The sequence below is a fragment of the Melospiza melodia genome, chromosome 5 (assembly GCF_035770615.1).
Source record: "Melospiza melodia melodia isolate bMelMel2 chromosome 5, bMelMel2.pri, whole genome shotgun sequence".
Taxonomy (NCBI): domain Eukaryota; kingdom Metazoa; phylum Chordata; class Aves; order Passeriformes; family Passerellidae; genus Melospiza; species Melospiza melodia.
Genome location: NC_086198.1, coordinates 77,151,927 through 77,162,175, shown reverse-complemented (window position 1 = coordinate 77,162,175; position 10,249 = coordinate 77,151,927).

The window sequence follows — 10,249 nt, the reverse complement described above, 5'->3', positions numbered from 1 at the left end:
TTTCCTTGAGGTGTCTGTTTTTGAACACTGTCAGTGTTAAGGCATTGAGCTGCATGGCCATCTAGTCTGAGCTGCTGTGATCACTTCTGTGCTTTTATCTGAGGTGTGGCTTGAGAAGGGAGCCTATTCTGTCACGTGTATCTGGCATGTAAGGATTTGCATAGTCAGTTTGGCTCCAGCCCTGTCACCTGCAGATTTGTCCCTCTGGCTCTTAACTGAAAAGGCATCAGACACTCTGCAGATAAGGACAAAGTGCCAGCCTGCTGTTAGAACTTTTGTCCTGCCAGCTACTTGTACCTTAAGTTTCTGTTGGAATAAAGTGCTTTATTATTATTATTTTTTTAAACCTAAATTTTGTTTAGCTTGGACAGTGATTTTCAGAGTGATATAAATATAAATATAAGAAGGCAAATATAAGAAGGCTTATTCCTCAGGGATTTCTGGAGCTGGAAAGGGCATACTTGATTTCTCTGGAATGCTTTGTATCCCTCAAGATGTTGCATTTCACAGATAACTGTCTGCAGATGTTTTTTCCTGTAAGTTGCAGGTCCCTATTTCAAAGGAGGTGATGTTGAATATGAAATTGTTGAGAAGAGTTGGAGCAGTGCTACAAAATTGACCAGGGGGACACCCTGGATTCACTCACGTGGTCATGACAGTATTGAAATAAGAGCCAGACATAGGCAATGGTTCATTTCCTTGAATCTGCCTTATAATTGTTTTAAGAAAGGTGCAGCTTTGTCTCACACCAAAACCAGTGCTCCATGACTTTCCCAACCTGCAGTTTTACCTTGTTACCTGTTGAAATATTATCTGTCTGTCTAGTCCTGCACTACCCGGAGCAGGGTGCTGTGTTACCTGCCAGATCCAGGATAATTGTTTGTACCCAGCAGGGTGTTCAGGGGCAGAGCCTGGAGCTATCCTGGCTCAGGGGAAAGCAGCACAGCAGCTGGTACCCTCCCAGGCAGAGGTTTCAGTTGGGTGTTGGCACTGATCTCTCAGTGAACAAGAAGCTGCTCTGCTGTTTTTCAGGCAGTGCTGAGGCATGTGCAGGGGCACTAAGCTCCCACTGGCACCTTGTCCTGCAATGGCAGGAATGGCAGTGTCTGAGCCAGCAGGGCTTTGGGCTGTGATTCATGCCATGCTCACAGGGGCCAGCCCAGGAAGGCAGACAGAGCAATAAATTGTGTATTATCATGTAATTTATCCTCCTGCTCCCCAGCATTGCCATCAGGACTGAATAACAGCTTTTCTGTGAACTTTTGTGTTTGTATCTTGAGTTCTAAATACCACATCTTTTCCATACGCTTTTAAAGCAGTTTCCTAGGTTTTCAAAGCAGAAAAAGAAGATAAATTTTATCCTTTGATATCAAGCTGACATGTAAGTTTACTGTGGGGTTAAGCATTTAGAGCTGTCAGGGGCACTAATGGAGTAACTGGTAGTAGTATAAGTCTAATATCCTTTATGGTAACACAGCAGAGGGTTCTCAGTGGGTCTAAGGTACACAGTTAATTGTTATTAAGCAGTAGTTGATTTTATAAAATGGTATTCAATGTCAGTTTGAAGACCTGTAAATACAGTATGCATTTTTATGGTAATTCAGTTTGTGAAATGCTGCTTATTATGGGTTAATGCAATTGTGTGGGTGCATCATTTTGTGTGGGAGTTTTATTTGACCTATTTTAAGACTGTTGTAGCAATGTGATCTGAGAGGACATATGGGGTGAGAATTTACTCAAATAAAACCAGATTATCTGACTTCCTCAAGTCTAAAGCAAAGCTTCCTTGTGGGAACCTCCTTTGTCAGCTGTGACACAGCCAGCTCCCTTCCCTGGCAGGCAAAGCCTCTGGCAGAAATAAAGGATAAATAAGGATAAAAGCTATGAAAAATGTCCTGGTACGTCTTGTCCTGTGAATTAGCGTGGCATGATGGGCAGTAATTGTTTCAGTGGTGCTCCATCCAGCTGCCTGTGTCCAGGATTATGCTTACATTGCTGTCATACCCTCTTGCAACTTCAGTCACATGATTTTGTGGTTATTTTCCCTCTCAAATAAACTTCAAAGTGATGGAGTGACTTAAGACCTATGATGAAAAAGGCCCATGAAGAGGAAGAGACTGAACTCAGGACAGTAATTTCCCTTCTGTCTTGCTCTAGAGCAGTTTAACTTGATTTACTCCCAGTCTGGGCTCTGATGTGTGGCTGATGGGGCCTGAGCACTGAAGGTCAGCAGTGATGAAACAATTTCATTGAGGTCTCTGTAGAACAGCACACCTACCCGAGAGCTCCCATCCTTGAGGGAACATCCCTCTGTTTGAAAACAGATCTGTTTGGTTGCCTTTGCCACCTCTTCCATTGTCTTTCTTTTACTCTTGGCTTTAATAATATTTTTAATACGTTCATGTAACAAAAGGAAGAATTAAAATTGTTATTTAAAACATGAAACTAGGAATGCAGAGCTCAATTAACTTCTCAATTACTTCTAATAAATAAGAACACCATCACTATGAGCAGTCCAAATACCATTAATCAGACCTAACAATGTGCGAAATTAAAGACCATTAGAGGTTTTGAAAAACCCCTAGGACCTAAAACACAAAGTGTTGCACACAAATAAATTTGTTGTTTTAAAGTCATATATTTGCCCATGCACTCTTCTTCAAATTGTCTCTGCTTATGATGATATGGCCAGGTGGTAGGAAGACCTTGCACTGGATCATCTGTTACTTGACATCTCGTGTCATACAGTGTATAAAGCATCTATTGTTATTTTGCTGGAGGCATAATGCATTCAGCAGCTGTCACAATGAAATTGTGCTGTGAAATGAGGGGTATTAAAGGTTGTGACATCAGGGCACGTTGAGACAATGCTGTGATCTTCCACAAGGAAGTCATGAAGTTTTCAAGGAAGAATGCTTCCCTCTTCATAACCCCCAGGACTTTGTTTGCCAACACCTATAAGTTTCTTTCCTTTTTCCTCTCCCTCTTTGTTATGTTTCAGAAACTATTCTTCATCTTAGTTCATTTTTTATCACTCTTCATGCATGTGGAATTCAGGAATGTAGGACTGGACGAGATATCCTACATGACCACTTGCTGTCATGTGCCATGTTATTACATCAGTCTTTTTATAAGCTATTAAACTCCATGTTGCAACTGGCTTGACTATTTTATCCTGTGCTGAAGGCAGAAGAGTATTCCAGAAACTCACTGCTCTGGCAAGGATTGCTACCTTCTAATTTCCCAGCTAGACTACACCCATTTTTATGAACAGCTTCTTCCATTCTTTCTTTGCAAAGTGAATGAACTTTGAATTAAAGTAGAATTTTTCAGCCTCTGTAACAATTGTTTTGCTCCTCATTTCTCTGTTTTAATGATATTTAATACTTTCCTTGGCACACCTCTTGATGGAGTCCAGGATGCAGTTTGCATTATTTGCAGCGAGAATGCACTGTTGGCCTAAATGGGCTTGTGCTCAGCCTGACATTAGCCTGATTCTTTGGGCCTTCTGCTGGGCTGATCCTCAGCCAGTTTCCCACCTATCCTCATGCCTGGGGTTTTCCATCAAGCCTGAGGTGTCTCTTGGCCTAGTCCTCAAATTTATCAAGATCTCTCTGGATTAAGTTCTGCCAGTCCTCATGCCAGTCCTCATGTCAGCACTCCTTAATCTGGCATCCATAAAATTGCTCAGGGTGCACTCTGTGTCATCATCTGACACACACTGTTCTTCACCCACTGCATGTCAGCCATTCCTTGAGCCTGGCCTGGCCATCCAGCCAGTTTTCAAACCATCTCACAGACTGGCTGCCAGCCCTTGCTTTCTCAAAAGAGACCGTTTTTTGTATCATTGTATAAATTAAAGTAGAAGATAACTGGAGGTTTTTTGTTTGTTAGTTTTTGTTGTTTGGTTGGTCTGTTTGGTTGGTCAGTTTTTGTGTTTGATTTTGGGTTTTTTTGTTTTGTTTTGTTTTGTTTTTTTTTGTTTTTTTTTTTTTTTTGTTGTTGTTGTTGTTTTTTTTTGTTGGTTTTTTTTTTTTTTTGTCATAGATCCCACACTGAGCACTTGAAGAGGGTTTAAAAGCCCAAGGAGCACAGAAATGAAATACTAAAATATCTGGATAGGAATTACAGTACCTAAGTCTTAACCAGACGGCATTGTGTTCCTTGTGCCCTTTTCCACTGTTTGAGATGCTCCATGTGTGATACAGCTGGATGTTCCAGGTGTGATTTGGGAGATGTAGGTATCTGGGCCTGAAACTCCATGAGTCAGTGGAGAGCTTGGATTTCACAGCCCATCTCCGCCTGCTCTGAATCCTGGCCAGCAGTGGTAGCAACACAAGATAGAAGTACTCAAGTTTAGAAGTTGATAACTGTCACAGACAAAATTTCGTGCTTTAAGTGGTAGCTCCTGACCAAATGAGGTTTCCAGAGCTGCTGCTGATGTATTTGTTACTCTTGTAATTAAAAGAGAGATTCCTTAAGGCAGTATTTGCTTGAGTTCCATGCATAAAGTCAAATTCTCTCTCTCTCTCTCTCTTTCTCTCTCTCTCACACACACACACACAGACACACACACAATGTCATGCAAATCATTAATAAAAAAATTATAAAAATTCACCCAGCTTGTCTGAATAAACCACAAATACCAGTTAGTGCCTGACAGTTAAGATCTCTGGTGTTAGTTCAGATTCTGCTATGAGAAGTGGAGTCTTTCTTTGAAAAACACAGATTACAGTAGGGAAAAAATGCAGACATGTCCAAATACCATGACAGGATAAATATATCTGAGGAATCTGCCTGAAATCAAAACATCTGTTATCATTTAAGGGATATTATGAACTATAGTCCCTTAAAGATAAAATGAACTGAAAGCCTTTCAAGGTTTTTTTTTTTAAGCCAGTGAATTCTCTCCAGCTGTTTTTGTTTTTGAAATAACACTTTAAAGTGTTTTATTTTTGCTCTTTTTATTGATATGAGAAAAATCCAGATAAGCAGGGGAAGATTACTAGCTTACTCCACAACTTCAGAGCTAGGTAGAGGACAATGTAAATTATTATAAATCTTTTAATCTTTTCTCACTTGTAAGTTATCTTAAGCTTTATTTGCTTTATTGTAGAAATGTTTCTAGCAAATGCTTTACTTTTAAAGCAATACTTCTGTAATCTGTAGGAAAGGTTAGGCTTATAGCAAAACATAATTATATTTTATCAGATATAATTGGAAAAACAAACAATCTTGCAGGCTTACACTCCTTGTATTTGGTCTGATTTCATCTAATAAAACATATTACCTCTCCTTCCAAACTCTCTTTTCCAGCACAGATTTTCTCAGCTGGATTTCCTCCAGAACTGAAATAATAAATTACAAAGTTTCAGCTTTTGCAGGCAGACTTAGAATATTTGTATGTGATTGTTCATGGATTATTGAGACATTGCTACTCTCAGAACAAACTGATATTGCATATCCATTATAGAACCAGTAAATGAACTCAGATTAGTATGACATGCTGAGAATTTTCTTTCTTTTTAAAAAGTTATTATTATGATTTCAGCAAGACTATTGTATTCTAGTAACTGAGGTGATATCCTGATGAACACATTTATAGGGAGCTTCAGGTGCATAATTTGGTTTACATGTCCTATTGGTATCCTTTGGTGTGGTTCTGCTTGCCAGTGGATTGTATTGACTCAATCCCTGCTAAAAAGGATTCTCACCATTTTATGAGATTTGTGCATGTGTTACCCTGCTTGACAAAGAGGCAGCAAAGGGCTGGGGTAGATGAAATTCTATGCTTAGGGCCAAGTAAGGCAGCTAGATGAAGCAGGTCTTTAATTCAATTCTCCAGCATCTCATTGGTGGTTTTTACTGGACATTTTTCCCCTTGAAGAATCACAGAATGATAGAATGGCTTGGGTTGGAAGGGACATTCCAGATCATCTTGTTCCAACCCACTGCCATGGGCAGCCTTCCACTAGAGCAGGGTGCTCAGAGCCCCGTCCAGCCTGGCCTTGAACACTGCCAGACATCCCCAGATTCCCTGGAAAACCTCTCCCAGTGCCTCATCACCCTCTGGAACTGAACTCTTCTGAAAGAGAGAAATCAACTGGGTAAACCAAGGAGGAGAAGGCTGGAGATAAAAACAATGTTGCGCTCTTCCCAGTTTACAGTTCTGTTAACCAGCTTAGTCTGCTAATCCATTTTTTAGTGTTGGGTGATGTGAAAGTATCTTGCAGGAAAATGTTCTGGAGTGGATTGAATTGACACTTACCCAGAAGAGTCTTTGATCTACGGCTCTTAATGCCCTTTTCAAAGGCAACATCATGGACTTAGCTTTTCCAGCTGATGGAGGAGGGAGTGAGAAGAGCAAAAGAGGAAAGAGAAAATGAGAAAAAAAAATCCTTAATAATAAAAAAATCAGTAAAAGTTTTGGGGAAAGTAACAATATAAAATTTTCATATTATTTCTTAAAGTATCTTCAGATCCTATTTAGGAGACCATCATTAGGAGGTCAGGCATAGCAGGGAGGCACTAAGCAGGGAGCAATCTCACAAACAGACTCACTGGCACTGAGCTGTGTCATAGGATGACAAAAATAATATAAAAGCTTTTAAGGCTGTGAAGTCAAACATTCTGCAGTTAAAAACTGCCAGGATTTGTGTTGTTTTCAGAATTTTGATTTGCCTTCTGTTGTATTTGACTGCAAGGCAGTCATTAATGACAGGAGCTCATTAGTGGCCAGAGAGGACAGTAGTCACTTAATGAGTCATTCTTCAATATTTTGTTCTCTTTTTGACGCTTGATCTGGGTCTCCATGCCTTACTACTTACTGTAAACTTCTGCTGTGAAAACAGAGTTACCAGTTTTGTTATGTATTTTTCAGTGATATACAACAGGGTAGGAGCTGAGAGCTTCACAATCAGAATTCAATGTATTTTGATAACATCCTCATAAATTAAGGAGAAAATAGCATTACAGCTAATTACATTACATTGCAGCTACATTTTTAGCCATAAGAGCACAAGATTAGAATTTAAACTTTCAGCAAACCCCTGTACCCAGTTCATGGCCGGCCATGAAAAATGGGTTTTTAAGTGGCTAATTCAGTAGTCTGTGAGAAGGATAAAAATAGAACCCAGTCTTTCTGAGCTGCATACAAATGCCTTAGCCTGGAACCACTTTTTTTCCTCCTGCAATCATAGCATTCATTGTCTGCAACAAACGAGCCAGGATTCTCTGGACAAGATCTGATTCATCACACAATCCTGACTCATCTCCACACCATGGTCCATTCTGTTACTGAGTTGCTATATACAGCTCTATGCCAACAAGCTAGATATGATTCCCTAAGCACGATGGAAAAGTGGTAGAGGGAGGAAAAAGAAAAAAAGAAAAAAAGAAAAAAAGAAAAAAGAAAGATTAAAAAAAGACCATTTCTGCAAATATTTCTAGCAGGCTCAATGGTCCTGGTATTCCTCTGCCTCTACCCTGATGTGGTTTCAGTGTGTGTCTGTGCACGTGTAGGTTAAATGTATAAAAAACCCTTCATTTGAAAGATGGGTTAAAAATGGCTCATGAGGTGTGTTTAAGACAAGTGCTGAGATGGAGAGGATGAATTCTGGTTGCCAAGAGGCTTAGGGAAATTTGCTGGTAGGAAAAGGAGGCCTCATTTAGCTCTGGAAGGAAGTCTTGCTGTTTCCCACCACTGGCCCAGATGGTTAATGGGATCCTGACCTGTGAAAGATAACAGGATGCTCCTCACCCTGAGAGATTAAGCACTGTTATTCATTGCACAAAAAGAGCAAGATAAAATCAGTTCTCATCCTTTTCCTGATGGGTGATGGAGCTAAACCCCTTGAAGAAGTGATAGCACATAGGGAAGGGATTGTTTTGCCTTTAAATTCCTATCAACAGCCTTCTTGTGGGTCTCCTTCAGCCTCTTGGTCTCTGTATGTGAGTGTCTGGAAGCTGCTGGGTGCCTTTGCTGGGGGCTGTCTGTGGGTGATGAGTGCTGAAACCAAGATAATTCCTAGTGGTTTTCTCATGTCTGTAGTCCTCTGGGTTGTTGTGTTGTTTTCAGAACTTTGATTTTGCCTTCTGTTGTATTTGATTGCAAGGCAGTCATTAATGACAGGCTCGCATAAGTGGCCAGAGAGGACAGTAGTCACTTAATGAGTCTCTTCCAAATGGCAGGAGAGCCTGGAACTCCTCGAGGTGCAGCAGACAGGGTAGGGTGGCACCATTAGTGTATGGCAGCTCTGCTGAGACAGGGACATCTTGCATGAGCAGCCAGATGTGAAGTGTAACAACGGCCTGAGGTGGCAGCAGGGCCAGGTTTGGCTCTGCTGCCGAGCCCTGCTCTGCTTGAGTGGCTGCAGCTGCTCCAGTGGGCATTGCAGACCTACCAACGCAGCTTTGGTAGTGGAGAGAGTATTTCTGTTCCTTCTGCAGTGCAGGCAGACAGCATGCCCCTTCACATCACCCTTATACAGGAGAGGAGATTGAGCACTCAGTGCCAGCACTGAAAGAGAAGAAGTCAATCAAGTGTTTGATGGATTTTTGTGCATAAGGATGCAGCAGGCTCAGTGCCTCTACATGTGCAGTAAATGCAAAGAGCCTCTGGCTCTGGGAGCAGAAAGTCACAGAACATTCATGGGCCTGAACTCACAAGCTCCCATACGTTTTTACAGAGCATTTTTGGACTGAGGCTGTCACAGGCTCATCACTTGGCCCAAATTTGTACAGTGACTCATAGGAGCAGTGAGATACAGAGTTTCCTGTACAGAGTTTTCCTGATACAGAGTTTCCCTGTTACAGTTTGGGGCTCTGCATCAAACTAGGAGGTGCACAAACATTTTAACAGAGCAGCCTTGTATCGCTTTTATTAAGATGGCAAATCTCTAAACTTTTATTCTCATAAACAGATGAACCAATCCTTTAATAAACAAGCAAGCAAAATACCCTTCAGGTCCTCAACAGTCAGCCAGCACAGAAAATGTCATTCAAAGAGTTAAGACTGAATTTGTAAAGTACTGATGACAAACCCAGTAATGAAAAAAAAAAAAAAAAAAAGTGTCAGAATGTCAGAAGTCATGACATGCAATCTCTTTCTTTTACAAGCTACTAATTCATGAGATCTTATACCTTCTATTTCTTGCAGCTATGTTCCTCAAATGAGCTTGGTGATGCAAAGGGTTAGTTTTAGGTGAGGGAACACAAGCCTTTATGTTTTAAATTAGATAAATTGTTAATTAATGCTGCATAATTATTAATTAGTTCAAACAAGACTGAAAAAATGTCAAATAGGTGAGCTAAGCTTATAGCAACAGTTTAGAACATGAAGGGGTGCATCTTGCAGCATCTGGCCTTCCAGGCTGTTTTATTACAGAAGATAAGTAGAGATGTCTTAATTTCCACTTGAGCTATGTGCCCAGATCATACCTGTTCTAATTTCTGTAACCAAAAGGTGGCAGCATATTGTCTCCTTTCCCTCCATCCATACCAGCTTTAAGCTCCTGAATAACCTTACTTGCTCAGTTTGTTGGAATGCCAGGAAGTGCAGAACAATCATGCTGACTCAGGAACAATGATGAGATCTTATGTAAAATCAACTCTTTATCACCTTTAAATAGAAGCAGGAATAGATCAAGGTCTGGTGATTTTAGCCCGTTATTTCAATGACAGCCTGATTGACTTTTGGAAATGAGAAAAAGGGTTAAATTCCAGCTCAGTGGTGTAACTTCAGAAGGGACATCTACCTATAGAATATAACACTTTTGTTATCCTTTATGATTGTTAAAAAGCCTCAGGCAGATAATGTTGGTATCTGCCAGATACTATTTCTGTGTCAGACTTTAACTCAGTTTTGTTCCTACTTAAGTACTTCCTGCTTTGGTAAATACACAGAAGGCCAGTGGGCATCCAAAGGTGAGGCAAATACTTCATGTGGTGCAAATGCCAAGGTGAAAAGTACATGAGTGTACCAGTTGAGTTTTGCTGCATGAAGGCATCAGTTCAGAGGCTTCTGGAAGGATGCCCAGAGACACCCATTTCCCATTTGGCTGGTAAAGTGATCTGGAGGTGGAGGAAAGCATTCTGAAACGCAAGCTGCTCTCAGATCTACAGGGGTGCTGTGTACTTGGCACAGTGCCCCAAGTCCTCAGGAAACACAGCTGCTGCAGAGCACTGCCGTGTGTGTCCTCAGCAGCTCAAACATCCACGTGCATGTCAGACTCATTCCTGCTCTCTGCGC